The sequence below is a fragment of the Epinephelus fuscoguttatus genome, linkage group LG1, assembly GCF_011397635.1.
Source record: "Epinephelus fuscoguttatus linkage group LG1, E.fuscoguttatus.final_Chr_v1".
Lineage (NCBI taxonomy): Eukaryota > Metazoa > Chordata > Actinopteri > Perciformes > Serranidae > Epinephelus > Epinephelus fuscoguttatus.
In genome coordinates this window covers 19,230,493-19,247,579 of record NC_064752.1, presented here as the reverse complement: position 1 = coordinate 19,247,579, position 17,087 = coordinate 19,230,493, and the positions used below count along the sequence as shown (strand labels likewise).

General features: G+C 41.8%; 1 protein-coding gene across 3 annotated transcripts in view; it reads left to right on the top strand.

Moving 5' to 3' along the window:
* Positions 1 to 17,087, top strand: part of LOC125896440 (neurexophilin-4) — a 168,121-nt gene that overhangs the window by 21,169 nt on the left and 129,865 nt on the right. For 2 of the 3 annotated variants that reach the window (XM_049589065.1, XM_049589209.1), the window contains exon 3: positions 2,650 to 2,760. The gene's annotated coding sequence lies outside the window, so the exon portion shown is untranslated. The remainder of the gene's footprint in view (positions 1 to 2,649; positions 2,761 to 17,087) is intronic. The other variant, XM_049589126.1, reaches the window with a different exon arrangement.

Below are 17,087 nucleotides of genomic sequence, written 5' to 3'. Positions count from 1 at the left end.
ACACAAAGAAAATCCAATCCTCGGGAAGTCAGGAAATCCTTCAGGATAAACGTTTTGTTTGCTAGCGATCTAGCATTTACCAGCCCAATCCTGGCAAGAGCCGGCGGGTACACGGCGTTAGCTGTCCGGGGAGCTACACGCAGAGGCCGCAGGTTGCGCACATTCACCCAGTGGGGACGAGGAGAGCAGGGGTCGCGGGGCTGGAACACCTCATCCGGGCTGACGACAGGTACCAGCCAGGCGTCGACAGGGTCCAGCGAGTGCCGAGAAATAAAGAGACGAGGCACCCCTTCATACTCAGTCCAAGAAACCGTGGAAGTGCTCACCAAACAGCCCTTCAGCCTTACCAGCTAACTGCTGCGATTACCTCAGCGGAGGTGGCGCTTACGCTGGAGAGGTGGAGCTGGGGCGCGGCAGAGGTGAGCTGGGATCCCTGATAGGAGCGGGGGCAAAGTTTTCCTGTCTTGTTGTTTCATTCACCGGCAAAACAAACACATGTGCAAGCCAGGTAAACGTCTTTACGTCAATACACGCTAGAGCTCATGGGAAATGTAGGCTTCATTCCGGAGAAACACCACCGCTTTTGTCCACAGGGTCGCCAAAATCAACTCAAAATGAAAGTTCCTTGTAGGGGCTTTAAAATGGTTCATTTTCAATAAACTAAGAAATTGGAAAGTTATATTGACAAGTTTACAGTTGGCAAAGAAATGCTGTCAGCTCTTTGGGAAAAAATGCGAGCTAGCTGCTTATACTCTGCTAAATTTGGTGTATATATATATATATATATATATATATATATATATATATATATTATTTTTTATTTTTTTTTTAGAGATTTTTTCTGTGGGCTTTTTGCCTTTAATGACAGGACAGTGAGTGAAGGGGGGAGACAGAGAGAGAGTGGGGACCAGAGCATGTGAGTGGAGCGGACCCGGTGAAAATTTCCGCTCCTCACTCGCAGACCTGTCACTTTGTGCTGCTCGTCCACTCTGCTTGGTTCTGCACATTCTTCGCTCCGCTCCACTCCACGCTATCAAATTTTATCCCGCTCCACTCGCTCACCACTCCGCTCAAAAAAACTGCATCATACTACCCTAACCTGTAATCTTCTATTCACAAATAAAACATGAGCTTGGTAGATTCTCCAGGGAAGCCCTCTCACCTCTCCCCGCAGTTAGGGACTGTTCTCCATGGTACCGCTGTCGGCAGGGTGGAAATAAGTCAAAGTGTGGAGGAGACTGGCCGGGTTAAGCGGCCGACCTCCGGGGAAGCCCTCTCGCCTGTCCCTGCAGTTAGGGACCGTTCTCGAAGGCACTGCTGCTTCTCTTCTCAGTTTCTTTTCTGAAGTACACAGTAAACTCCATAGTTTTGAACGAAAATAGTGTGGGTGTGCGCAGGTGCAAAGATGCATTCTGGGTGGGGCATGAGCGACTGGAGCGAAATTGGAGCGAGAGATAAGAGAGAGAGATTTTTTTTTTTTTAAAATAGCCGCTCTTCGCTCAACACAAATTCCTTCTGCTCCTCCGCTCTGCTCCAGCTCCGCTCCGCTCACATGCTCTGGTGGGGACTGACATGCAGCAAAGGGTCGCGAGCCAGATACGAACCCGCAGCCGCTGCAGCGAGGCAATGCCTCTGTACATGGGGTGCCGGCACTATCCACTACTCTACCGACGCCCCCAAATTTGGTATATTTCCTGCACAAATATGCCACACTGTTACGTTTGTCATTTTAGTAGTAAGGTTATTATTTTTCCAGTGGAAATGTCTGATAACCATAACCCCAATCAGAGCCCCAATGTATTACTGCTATGCCCTCTGTCCAGACTTTCTGCATTTCAGTCAGTCCCGAGGAAAATTATCATATACTGAAAACTGATTTAATGAATAAATGAATGAATACACTCAGATTAAATCTGATAGTGTAATTATAGAAATGACTGACAGAAATGTCACATCCAAAGTAATTGCATTAATCCCCTATATGCAGTCATAGAAGCATATCACTTCCGAGATAAGCATTCAGTACATTACATCTATCTGTTCTATATACCGTGATGGTGATCTGTCAGCCTGCACTGACCTACTTTAAACTGGCACTGCCACTGTGTTTTTTTCCCCTCCATTGCCAACATGACAGTCCAAGGTCTCAGGTCAGATCATTAAGGTGTCTGACCCCAACAACCTGCTGCCAGATTGCTCTGCCACTGCCCATAACTCACTGAAACCACACCAACAAGGCTTTAGTGCAAAGTGCCAAGTGACAGTCCGTATAGAAAGCCTCTGTGGTCATAATATGATAAAGTTCACTCAGATTAGCAGAAGTGTTAACACTGTATTCTTAAATCATGAGATTGGAGAGTGTTGGGGATATACTGTATACAGAAAAGCTGTAAAGGAGTATGGGTCAGCTTGTAACACACAGTTTTTAAAAGATAAGCACTACACACAGTCACATCTTCCATTCTTCACACACCAATCATGTCTAGGACTGCCGTGTCAGTATTTATACAGTTGTGACCTTCCCCTCTGTGACCTCTTGATCCTCTTCAGCATGTATAGTTTACTGACTGGCTGTCCAACACCGGATAAATCACATGTGATCTATTCTCTCTCTCCCTTCCCCTCATGTCCCCAAATACCGCTCTCCAGAGAAGACATGCAGATACCAGGTAAAGGCAGAGACACGATGGACTGATGCTGTGGGGAAAGAATCAATCGATCCTGCTAGCAACAGGGGCGAAAAACAGGATGCAGAGTAAGGTATTTGTTCTTGTTTCTGTATGCGTGCCTATGCATACACATACTGTATGTGCTGTGTATAGAATAACAGAAGTTTTGGGCCACCACGAGCCTCTAGTACAGGTCCAATGGTCTTTGGCTTGCAGTAGATTGTATGACTGGTGTGATGAACACCATTCCTCCCAAAGATATATCCCCATTTGGTGTTCAATGATAGTGGTGCAGAGCACTGTCTATCATGCTGGTCCGAAATCTCCCACAGGTGTTCAATTAGGTTGAGATCTGGTGAGTGCAAAGGCCACAGCTCATGATTCATATCATTTTTATCCTCATCAAACCATTCAGTGGCCCCTCAAGGCCATGTGGAAGCACCTTTTTATGTTTCTCTGAGCATTTCTTCATGTTTTTCTTTTGATTTGTGACCCATCTCTATGTTTCCATCCAAACGTGGTACAGATATTACAGGAATTCATGGAATTCAGCATAAAATAATCTGTTTTTACTATGCCGCTACTACTATAATATGAACTGTGCCCATCTCCAAAACTCATAAATGTTCCTGTGATCTGTGACAGTCCAAATATATTAGTTAACATGAACAACTCTCTCCTAAATCTAAAAATTGGAGTGCTAAAACTTGATGTGTTGTCATAGGGTGTAAAGTCTAGACAATGACAGTGGACAATGACCAGGGAAAGATGCTACAGATGATACTTATAGCACCCAGGGGAATAAGTATATTGGTATATTTCCTGTTTCAGAACTGAGAGCATCCAGAAGAATAGAGCTCATTTGGGAAGCAAAACATTCTGTGGGTGCAGCTTCAGACATTATACCCTGTGACATCACAAGTTTGAGACTCACTTCTCTGGTTTCTGGCTTTAAGAAAGAGTAGCTCATGTTCACAAATATTGATTGACCTTTTCTAGGCCAAGGAAATAACATGTTGAATTCTTTGTTGAAATTGTCACTATATTCACACAGCAATAAATAGAAAAATAATCTGTGAAAAAAAAAAATCATATTCCTCTGCCTCCTCTATTGCCTTGTAGCCTTCTAATAGTCTTACCAAACGTGAAAGAAAACAACCAATCAGAGCAGAGGAGTGTCTAACTCAGCTGTCAGTCATGTTAGTTGCTTTGTGAATTTTGGTCAAACTGTCAAACTAGGCAGCGCTGATGAAATATGAATCAAGATTCTGTTACTGCGTTGCCTATTTCTCACCTCACATGTTCTCAGAAACATATTTTACTATTTCATAGTAAAATGAGAAAGTTTGTTACCTGGCTGGTAGGTGGTGCAAAGTTTTTGCTTGACATGGCGGCCAGGTCACAAACGTTCTCATTTTACAGTTAGGCAGTACACTAAAATATGTTAATGAAACATTTGAGGTGAGAAATAGGCAATGGAGTAACATGAGTCTTGATTCATATTTGATCAGCATCACCTAGTTTGACAGTTTGACTGCAGTTCACAAGCACTGACTGACATGATTGACAGTTATGTTAGAGACTCCGACACTGATTGGTTGTTTTCCGTGTGCCGCGGTCTGATTTGAGCAAATGCCATTAGCAGTAGTAGGAAGAGGAAAAGAGACATGATAGTGTGACAGTTACAGAAATTATGACAGAGTTATTTTCCATAAGAGTAGCTTTGAAAGAAGGGACCAACTTTACATTCACAGCCTTTTTGTTGCTACTCTCCATTTTACATAATACAGTCCTCTGGGTACTTTTTAAAAATTTACATATATTTTTACATAACCTACTTGGTCCAGTCTTTAACCAACACTGACATGACTCCCACGGCAGCACCAGCACTGTCATGTAGGCCTAGTAAGCACTGCTGGCTCTGTTCTCAGCTTGCCATTTATTTACATATCTCTGGCTTCAACGATATGCTTGTAATGTTTTTTTCTACTCCAACAAAACCTTTTTATGGGCCATGACGCAATTTCAAATGAGCTTAAATTCCACAAGCCACCATTTATGCAGCAACCTGGTGATATACTTCCAAGTAGCTGCTGTTAGAGGGGCCTTTAAGAGGGCAAATGGGTGTATTTAACACCTAGGGGAAAAGGCCTGGCACTCTAAATTGAGTATTATCCTCTCAAAACTTACCTACTGTTACTGACAGATGCCCACTGAAATCATGGGAAGGTTGTCAGTACATCTTGGGTGTTAAGGCTATGCGCACCTGGCACCACTTGATGGTAAGCCTGGAGCAAGAGCACCAACCTTTCAACATTAGTGAATAAAAGCACCAGTTACCTGTTTAAAAGTTAGCACGTGGACACATTTGGGTTCAGCTGTTCAGCAGGAGGGGATGTGTGCCTATTTAACAGCTCAAGTGAAGTTAGAGAACGGGCTCCAGTGCATGGGAGGCCTCAGGAGACACACATGTTGACAGGAAATAATGAATCAGGAGGAACCCTCTGGAGGTTCAGGAGATGAGGGGAAAGACAGAAAGAAGGATGAGGGAAAGAAGGAGTGAGACGAGGGGAAAGAGGTGAGAGGAGGGGGGAGATGAGGAAAAAATGGCTCTGGGCTGTTGATGTAAAAAATCCATCTATACCTGTGTGGCATTTGTGTTGCGTGTGGATTTTTTTTTTCACTTTAATGTGCATGAATGTATATGTGCTGGTGTGTATGTGCGTTTGTGTTCCCGCTCTTCAAGTGAGCTTTGTGTGCATCATCAGCGGCAGAGCAGCTATCATATACAAACGGTCTCTTGGGGAAAAGAGGCAAAATACCTTTAAGTGACAGACATGTGTCATATCAACATCAGACAGAAGGGAGAGATAAACATCTGTACATCTATTTTCAGGCAGTGTTTGAGGTGAGTTTTGCACAGTAATTTTTTATTCCCCCAGAATAGTTTTGTATCACTGGTGAGAAGAAGAGGCAGCGCTCTCAGATAAACACATAATATTGAATCAGACAAGTGGCCAAGGAAATTAATGCATCTGTCAGTGCCACATTATAAATTCAGACATTTTACATACAGAGGTGATCATCAGGAACTCCACATCAGAAAAAAAAAAAATAAATAGATGAGACATATTCTGGCAACAAAGTCCCTTCCCCCCTCCTTTCTCATTGAAGGGAAAATATGATTGTGTCTCTGTATGTGCAGAGTAAATGGGAGATAAATTCTGTTTCAGGAAAATGAATTAGTTAGAGGAGAGTGTCTTGTTGAGAAATGGTGCTGTCAGGAAGAGAAGGCACAACAATGGCGATAATAAAGCAAAATGATCTCAGCAGTCTGGGTAGTCGCAAGAAACGCAACAACAGCAAACAGTATGGATACGATGAGACCATCTGGTTACTTTCAGTGACTTGATTGTGAAGCCGCCAGTCTTCCCCTTTGTGTTGATCATTAAAGGAATACCTCGCCTACAAAATGATCATTTGTTCTTCAGTTACTCACCCTGTGTTATGTTGAATTTGTGACCAAAACTTTGTTTTTCTCACATGCCTCCATGGTGAATGAAGAACCCCAAAATTCTTGATGAAGTGAAGTAAACGAGGGCAGAGGTTTTTTTTGCAAAACTGTATCAAAAAATTCTTCTACGAACTCTTTCACAACCCACACAGTACAGTATAATCCAAGTCTCATTTATCCATTCGTTTGCTCAGTTCTTCCCAAACACATGCATTTTAGCTAAAACCTTAGTATTTAAAAGACGCATGCACAGCAGAGTAATACGCATGGGCAAGCATGTGCCTTTTAGCCTTGCTCAGTGGAAGGCACGAGCAGAGTTCAAATGCCCACGCTTGCCAGGTGCTCTACTCTTATGCAAGTGTTTTAAATAATAAGGTATTAACGAAGATGTATGTGTTTGGGAAGTGCTCAACGTACGAAGGACCACTGGTGGAACCTGAAAGGACTAGTGCAAGGTATCAACATTAATCCTTAAGCCCAGTTCAGACCAAAGATTCGTGACGAGACAAGTTGAAACAGGCAACTACTCGCAATGCACTGGTCTGCAATGTTCAAAAAACCTGCCAGTTCACACTAATGCAACAAGATGAGACGGTGTAACATCTCTATGCAACAACTCTCTGTGCTCCCGTATTGATTTCCAGCTTTTCAGGCTTATTTTGTGGCTGAATATAATTTGTAGCCTCTTAAAATATGAAGGATAGTGATAGTGAGATACTGGCTACAGTTGCATTTGTAGTAGGGATGAAATGGTAAAAAACCAAAAGCAAAAGGAGCATCAGATGGACTGTTTCATGATAAATACGCCACGATGATAATAATATAAGCAAGCAGCGCCACGTAGTTAGTTGCTGAGAATGTGTGTGTGAGGGGGACAAAGCACATACAGCGAGCAGCAGCAATGACCCACTGTCCAACACTGGCACACTGTGAGGATGAAAACAGAGGGCTTGGCAGGGACCTAACACCTGTCGCAGAAAGTGAACATGCTGTAGTTGGTCATTTTGACTTGACTAGCAGACTTCACTTCAAGCTGACTGGCTGTAGAAACAGGTGACGTGCCTTACTTTCTAAAACCAGCCGCTGGTGATTTGACCAGCAGAGTTACAGGTGACACCATCAGCCGGCTTTAGTTGAGCTCAGATGGTCAGTTCACACTGCTGCAACTTTTCTCTGCAACAGTCCAATAAAGGTTTCGTCCTGCCACGAATCACTGGTCTGAACTGGGCTTTTGGATCCCCAAACACTTAAAGCTAGTATTAACAAGGAGAAGCAGGAGTCCAAAGACATGTTTCAGGCTAACTGGCTCAGTATATATCCCTGGCTCAAACCTGGGTATGTTTGATCTGTAAAATGTATGATGCTGTGCCTTTTAACAGCCAATGTTACAAATGTCAACTTTAAGTAGCAAATGGGGCGACCTCTATCTCACCTGTTAGAGTGCGCACCCCATGTTGGCTGAGTCCTTCTTTGCAGCCTGGGTTCGATATCGTCCTGCGGCCTTCATACCCGCTCTGTCTTCTCTCTTTCCTGTCACTCTCCAGCTGCTCTGTAATAAAGGCAATAAAAGCCCTAGAAAATAATAATGAAAAAATTTAAAAAACCTGCAAGTCGCCACCAGAAGGCGGTTCTGATACAGCAAGGAAAGACAAACAATAGAGCATTGTGACAAGGGAGACAAAGTGGTAGTAAGTGCAGTTAAATCATGACAAAGAGAATAAAATGTAAAGTCAAGGACAAAATTATTAGCCCCCCCTATGAAATTTGAAGTTTCTTCAAGATTTTCCCAAGTATTTTTTTTAACAGAGCAAGGAATTTTCAACATAGCATTTCTGAACATACTAGTTTTCTTTAGAAGGCACAAATTATTTATATTTGCACACCAAAACAGAATTATTTAAGAAAAACCTAAAATGACATTATTATGGGACATTATTATTAGCCCCCTTTAAGAAATGACCATTTATTAAGTCATTGCACAAACCACTTTTGTGCAATGATGTGCTTTCACTTCACAGGTGATTTACTTAAAGGTGATCAGGTGAATCAGGTGATTTCACTCAACAATTAAGTTAAAACATGGTATAAAAGCCTCAGTATGGGTCATTGAGCTGTCAATTGAGAAAGCACCATGCCGAAAACTAAAATCAGTTTGGACTTGAGAAAAAGAATTACTGATGCACACAAAGCAGTAGAAGGATATACAAAGCTATCCAAGCGTTTCCAAGTGTCAAAAACTGGAGTGAGAAGTATAATCGAGAAATTCAAAGACAGCCACACAGTACAGAACAAGCCTGGCAGAGGTAGGAAGCGAAAGATTTCAAAGACCCTGGAAAGAAAACTAGTGAGAGATGTGTCTAAAGACCACAGAACAACTGCCAAGACACTGGTGAATGACTTGGACACATCAGGAATCATAGTCTCGAAGAAGACAATCACTAGAGGTCTGCACAGGAATGGACTGTGAGGTTGCAGACCAAGAAAAACTCCACTTTTGAAGAAGAGACACCTTCAAGCCAGACTATGCTCAGGACAACCTGGAGAAAGATTATGCATACTGGAAGCGTGTCCTATGGTCTGATGAGACTAAACTAGAGCTCTTTGGCCATAGAGACACTGCTTATGTTTGGAGAAAAAAGGGAGATGCATATAACCCAAAGGACACCGTCCCCACAGTGAAACACGGTGGTGGGAGTATTATGCTGTGGGGATGCTTCAGTGCATCTGGAATTGGAAATGTTGTCAAGGTGGAAGGAATCATGAACAAAGAAAGATATGTGGAGATTTTGAAAGAAAACCTTAAGCAGTCAGCAGTAAAACTGGGTCTAGATTGTTGCTTCGCCTTCCAACATGACAACAATCCAAAACATACGTCTCTCTCGGTGAAGAACTATCTCCAGAAGACCAAAGTGAATGTAATTGAGTGCCCTGACTTAAATCCCATTGAAAATATGTGAGGTGACCTAAAGAAGAACGTCCATGCCAGAAGGCCATCAAATCTGGAGGAGCTTGAGAGATTTGCCAAAGAAGAATGGGCTGGGATTCCTCAAAAGAAGTGTCAGAGACTTGCTGAAAACTACAACAAACGACTGCAGGCTGTTATCCAGCAAAAAGGATACACAATTGACTATTAGGATCCGGGGGGCTAATAATTTTGAATCTGGTATTTTTTGTTTTTTGTGGAATATTTTCATTTCTGTGTGCAAACTAAAATAATGTAAGCATCCAAAATAAAACTAGGATGTCTAAAAAAGCTGTGTTAAAAATGTGTCGCTCTGTTTAAAAGCACTTGAGAAATACTTTTAAAACAATGACATTTTTGCAGGGGGACTAAAAATTTTGTCCTCAACTGTATTTCACCACAAGTCTCCATTTATATATATATATATATATATATATATATATATATATATATATATAATATTTCTTATAGATATCCACTTAAACATGTATGTTATTGTCAAGACTATAGACGGTGTCAACAAGCTATACCAAATATACATTTACAAGAGCAAAGTGTTTTAAATTTGATTTATCTCTGTTTTATGTTTGTTTCTTCATGCATGTGTGAAAGGATAAGTGCGTGTATTGTCTGTGTGGGAGCACATGAGTATGTAAATGGGTCATTGTCCCCCCCACCCTTTTTTTCACACCACCCAGATGTGAAGTGCTGACATCAGGATGTCTTCACTAATACATTCAGGCATGCTGATGTTTGAGTAGCCAGACAAACATGCTCATATGCACAGGCATGCTGATACTGGCTTACAAAAGACTTACAGACCAAGTGCTGGCACTCTGACCTCTGTCCTGTTCCAGCTGGGATCTTATCAGTGTGTGTGGTGGGTGGTAATCAGAAGATATAATACATCAGGCAGCTGGCCGTACAGCCACAATGGAGGGAGCATCGCTGGTACAGCCAGACTCTCAGCAGTGTCCTTGAAATGGAGAATGAGATCGAGGTGGAAAAATTAGAAGTCCAGTACCCAGTAATGATGAGTTTGGCCAACCCTGTCCACACTCAATCTGATCTCACTCATTTTTTTTTTACTTTTTCATGGTCAGATTGGATCCCACACAGAATCATTGTCTACTGTGAGGCTTGTATGACTTCCCTGCCAAACATCTGGAATAACTGAAATCTCGTGGATGTTACCTGAAAGTTATTTTCATTACATGAAACCCTATTTTTATGCTGTTTATTGCAGATATTAGCAATAGCCTTTCAATATGTTTATATTCAGTTACTGCATCTCTATCACTCATTCTTGAGAATATTTAAAAAGATGCTTAGACCAAACAATTAATTGATGAATCAGTTAAGTAATTTAGAGATTGAGTACTTAAGTTTTTAGTTTATTTCAGTCATCAGTTACCCTCAACAAATAAGAGATTTGTGTGCATTCTCTTAAAAAGGGCTGTATATCGGATAAATTAAATTCTTTCCCCCCAAATCCTTCAGACACTAGAGTCCAGCATCACCTCCAAGACGAGAACAGCATCGACATGGTGACATTGTGCGGTGTGGGATTGTTTAATCTAAATTCTCTTATTCCATCTGCTACAGTGCCTCTCTCCAGGGGTCTACGACTACTCTGGTGCTGGCTGTCACTGCTCTGCTCCCTGCCTGCCTAAATGAACAGCCCTGCCTGTATCTCAGGGTCACCTTCCCAAGCTATAAGCCTCCACTACCACTACCTCATTTCACCTCTCCCTCCTCCTCCTCTCTCTCTCTCTCTCTGTGTTTTCCTTTGTGTTTTTACTACCTATGTTTTTCATCATGTGTTTACTGTCACACATTTTATCCCTCATACTCGTCCACTTTGACTTTTTTCTCTGACAGGGGTCCGTGTAAGACTTGCGGGTGGGCTGCAGAAACATCGTTACATTCACTGGCTAAATGACATAGCTCAAATCATCCTTAGAAAGTTTATCAAGGCAAAATGAACTAATCTTGCTTTGGAAAATCCTTTGTGTTCTGCTGTTATAAACAGTAAAATATCTGTTGCAACATTACAGCACTGAATCAGCCATTTTAAGAATTTTACAAGTCTCTGAGCGTAATCTAACAAAGCTGGTGAAAGCTCAACAACAAGCAGATTACGTCAATGAATAGTGACTCCATAGTGCTTCACTAACAAACTGTGGTTGGAATTTGTTTTGACTTCTGTGCTGCCAATATCTCTCATCTGTTTGTGCAACAGTTTTGATAAAGCTCAATCCAGTGCTTGAGCTGCTTGTGGGTTCATATGATTGACCTAAGTTCCCAAACCGAGTTTGCAGTTGAGTTGTACTCAAAACAAGGGGGAAACAAAGTAAACTTTTTTAGCTTGGACATCAAAATAATCTGATGAGAATGTAAGATTTTTTTATTCAGAATTTTTATAAGTCTGTAAAACTCCATTCACGCACTCTGCAGTCCTTCATTCATTTTTCATTACCGCTCATCCTGTTGGGGGTTGCAGAGGGGCTGGCCCAGCTGACATTGGGCGAGGGGCAGGGTACACCCTGGACAGGTCACCAGACTATCACAAGGCTGACACATAGAAACAGACAACCATTCATGCTCACATTCACACCTACGGGCCATTTAAGCCTACTTTACACTACATAGTTCAAGTGACCCAATTCTGATTTTTTCTCTCTCAAGTGGCACAGATCGGATCTGTAACATGAACGTGTAAACAGGAAAAAAAACGCATGATATCGGATATTGTCAGATCAGATTCAGGCCTCCTTCATATGTAGAAATATATCAGATATGAATCAGATATCTGCCAATAAGTCTGTAATCTAAACAGACAGATCGGATATTTCCTGGCAATTCATGTCGTACGTCATGAATAATGCGACGACAGCGCATTTTGATGACGTGCTGATGAGCGAGGGAAAGGAAGGAAAGCCGAATAAATCGCACGTTAATCAAAAACTATGAACCAAAAAAAGACCCACAATCTATCCCGAGTGAGACAAACTGCTTGATCCCCGTCTCCAGTGTACCAAAGAACCGAATCAGCGAAAAAACACACCGGGCTACACAGCCTCTCTACCTGAGCAGCTGAAGCTGCGGCTCGCACCCTCAGCACACAGACACACAGACTGTGTTTCCTCATGCCAGCTAAACGTGTGCGCAACTGTGAGAAATAAATATGTGAGGTGTATGCTGCTCTATCTTTTTTAAATTTTTCTTTCTTTTTTCTGTCAGCGACATACACAGGACGGGTTGTTTTTATTGACTGAGTTAATTATTAAGCCATAGTGATGCGCGGATCGGCTCTGATAGCACCTGAATCAGCATGTACCTATCAATCATCCAGCCGCACCCGTCTGCAGCTGCACTGACATTCCCACCACTCTGTGTAGGCTAAGTGTCCCACAAAAAAACAGAAGCTGGCTGCGTTCTGTTTTGCCTCCGTGTCTCCGTGAAAAATAAGGTGACTAGAATATGTAAACAGCAGTCAGGAAAAATCGGATGTAGGCAACAAATCGGAATTGAGCATCAAGACACGGTAGTGTAAAGGCAGCCTTAGAGTCACCAATTAACCTGCATGTCTTTGGACTGTGGGAGGAAGCTGATGTACCTGGAGGAAACCCACGCTGACATGGGGAGAATGTGCAAACTCTGCACAGAGGGCTCCCCTTCCCCGGGGTTCAGACCAAGAACCCTCTTGCTGTGAGGTGATAATGCCAACCGCTGTACCACTGTGCCCCCCACACTCTGCAGTTATTTCTATTATTTGCACTATTATGTTTATTTCACTAACCTGTACTTAAAAAGTCCACATAAACATATGAATTAGAACCATTTTTTCCCCAAAATTGAATGTTTGATCCAATTAAACTCCTAATATTCCCAGTAATTACTCTGGGCTCAGGATTTCAATTTCTACCCTGAGAGCCTTTTGATTGATCAATGGATCAATCCAACAATTAATCACCTCATTAATTACATCAGGTGCTGATTGTGATCAGGTTGAAGGTCAAATTGCAACAAGAGGCAAGACGATACACACGTTGCTTTTAAAGCAGCAGTCTTTAACACGGTTTCCCAAATAATCACAGATAATTTTTTATATAATAGCTGAAGAGTGTCAGGCACCAACCACAATCACCACTATTAAGTGCTTCAGAACACTCAGCCTGTATCACCCACCAAAAATAAACAACACAGTATTATGTAATGGTTTAGTTAGACCTTTACCATCATATTCCAGAATTTACATTTGGGGGCTGACAAACACTTCACCAATGTAACATTTGAAGACTGTGGGAAATTTCATATAAAGCATTGTATAAATCACCAACAGTACAGATAGTATACTATTCAGTGGTCCAAGCAACACAAATTTTCCTTTCCTTTGCTTGCAATTCCTTGCAGATGCAGAGCATAGTAGCCTGTTATGTCCAAAACATCTTGACATATATTCCTCACTCCATACTTGATTAAGGATGCAAAATACATATATTTAATCCAGCCACTGGTGAATGATCTATGCAACAGCAAAAAAAAACCCCAAAAAACTGTCATAATTCTTCCTAAAACAAGAAAACCATAAGATTTCTCAGCTCTTTATCTACCTTTTATGCTTGCATGGCATGAAAAAACACTTTTACTGGTGCCATATCTCTGGCAGTGTGAACACTTCACAACTGTGGAGTGTTTATCAGATACAGAACGATAGTGGGGGCAAAACTGACAAAATTCCTCTGAGATAACATCCCATCCCATGATAGCACACTGTTCACCTTTCTTTCTTTCTTTCTTTCTCACCCTAACCTCACACTGATGACTTGATAACACCAAGGCTGCATCACAGTATTTCTTTTTCTCCCTCTCCTTCCCTATTCCGCTTTTGTGAAGACCTCATTGTTTATCACGCACAGACCTGCACAGCGTTCATTCCCTCTGGGCAGCACCCATTGCTTGTGTAAGTGATATGGTTGTTGGCTACTAATTGCATTAGCCCAGCAGGTTATTGAAGTTTTGTTCCACAACTGTGGTCAGTGCGGAAAAAGATGACCTCAGTCACCAATCCAGTAGGTTGAGCATCAGTGAGCGCAGGCAGGCAAGGCGTTGAGTTGTGTGACACAGCTTGGTTCCCATTAGTGTCAGCCACACAGGGAAATATGGAGGTCATTTAGCTCCAACAGAGGGACACACAGACAGGATCTTAACATTGAATTGTCGTGGTTAAGAGGCCCCCTGCTCTGTCGACGCCGGATGCTTCCAGGAATGTCGCTGTGATGATGACTTGACTCTAAAGTTACATTGAAATATTTCTTTTTCTGTTCACTTGTTATTGCATTAACTTTTCCAAAGGGGTCAGTCTACATAACGTCAGACCAATCCCATCACACCAGCACTGAGTGATCTGGCTTTAAAATAGGGGGCCAAGTCCCTCCATTTCCAGTGTTGCCCATGGGACCTTATTTTGGAATAAATATGTTCAATAGCCAATGGCGACAGAAATTTTTTGGATCCCATTTAAATTGTGTTTTTTCAATTTGAAAGATAAATTTACAGGTCAACAAAGTCGCATATTGTCATAGTACCATTTAGTTTGGTGTAAAAATGCTCAGTGAACTACATGTTTTGTCTCACAAAATATATTCCATACCAACGCAGCTAGCTAGCTTGGTAACTGAGTTGTGTTTCATGTACAGCAGGGTGCTCTCATGCACTGTTCATGTGTACACCTACAAAAAGTAATGCACCACATATGTAACCCATGTAATCATGAGCCACTAGTTTGTGTTTAACCTATGTAATGAGGAAGGCTGCGATCACATGACCAATGCGCTGAAGGGAGTAAAGAAGGAAGTATTATCAAGACTTAAAATCCCTGTAAGGGGGCAGGTTGGGGTGGTGGATGGGTCACAATACACAGGACTTTTCTCCAGGAGACTGGTGTTCGAAATCATGGGAAACCAAGTAAATTTTGAGTTATTTTTATTGATACTTGTTAGGGCTGTACCCAAATATTCGGATATTTGAATATTCGTTTCTGTGGGTAGGTATTCGTTATGAAAATTTGGTATTCGATATTCGTTTTTTTTTATTTACTTTTTTTTTTTTTATTATTATTATTATTTTTTTTTTTTTTACATATTTTTTGGTGCTAAATGTAGTCTTTTTGTTGTTGGTAAATGTAGGTTATCAATAAAAATCAAAACTTTTAAATTGCATTGTTAAAAATGTGAAAATATAGTATCGCCTACCAACGAAGCTTGTGCACGGCAGGCTTGAGCACATCCATCTGAGGCTGTGGATCAATGCCAAGTTTTACCACTTTATCACTATTCCCTCTAACTTGTAGCTGTTTTTTCGTTATCTTTTGAATTTAATATGAATTATGGGACCGTTTTTGTCAACGTTTGTTTCCCCCGTTTTGTACAATAAATTATTGTTAAAAGTTTCAACAAGTTTCTTTTGGAGTGCGTGACACAAGTGTGTTTTGAAAACGACCGCGGACTGTCACCTGCTCAACGCATCAGTACCTTCGGATGCCATGACAGTAATAGCCAGTAATGTCAAAATATCATTTACAGACCGATTTAACAGAAGATCACTGCTGCCCAACCTGCAGGTCCATTTCTGGTTATGGGTTGACCTGCGCATCACTACTCAGCTCAGTCTATAAATGCTCTACACAACAGTAGACACTATATTCTGTTCAGGCTGGCAGAACCAGCAGCGCATCGGCTCTACAGTGCACGGCACTGCTGATTAACCATTTTATTGCAGCACAGAGTGTCTGCCAGCAACCAATTACTTGCAGAGGCTTCCTACAACTTGTTTCAACGGTTCCGATTTAATCAGAAGACAAATTAAACAGGATGATTAGCCAATGTGAAAATCAAAAGAAAGCATAGAATAATGTACTGAAGGAGACTGTTGTGCCATCACATTTTTTTGTGGTTTGAGAGCAAAAATCCGGTCGCTGCTGTGCAAAACTCCGCAATACAGTTAGGTCTGAAAAAACCCCAGAGGAGTGCTTCGCAAGGAGTCTTTGAAAGGAGCCGAACCTGGCGTAAAACCGGAGAGAGCAGGCAGCACGTCCACAGACCTCCCCCACACCCACCCGCCCGCCGTGAATGAATATTCGAATATTCGTTATAAATTCTGCAGAAGGTCCGAATGTTAAAAAATGGCATTCGGGACAGCCCTAATACTTGTGCCCCACCAACACTCTGACCTGTCAATTTTCATCTCATCAGCAGCTATCTCAGCTAAAATCATGTGTATGCCTGTTCTGAAGAATGTGTGGTGCTCACACACCGCACATTCTTCCTTTAAATAGACCAATTTATGTATGCAAAAAAGCATATGCATGGCTTTTGTGCATACACATCCTTGATGCATCTGGCCCCAGGATGCGATCAGAGTCTGGTCGGAATATTTGCGATTTGTTTAATAATAACATTGATGGGCAGTTAATTAAATTGTATGACTGCACATCGAGGGGGCTGATTAAGAGGGGGATTCAGAGGGCAGGGAGATGACAGCAGGTCATTATTTAAGCCTTGGGCGCTCTATCTAGATGTCTTAAAATGTGTGAATTTCAAATCACTTGGGCACACACAGATGCACGCACAGATAAATATCACACTTACACATACAGTAGCACATTTACACAAGTATTTCATGTACACAAAAAGAACTACACAGTAACTGCTGCTCTCTCTGCATCCTTCTCTTCCACAGCTCTCTGAATTTGCAGTAAACATGGGTCAAACTTCAGAAAAGCATCTCACTTCAGATGTCCAAGTGGGAGTTAGTGATGCTTAATGAGTTTAAAACCACAATTCCAGGCACTTGCAAACCCATAGAAGCTACAATATGCAGTGTATTAACGAGGGATGTTTGATTCAGATCTTCCTCTCTATTCAAAATAACTAACTGA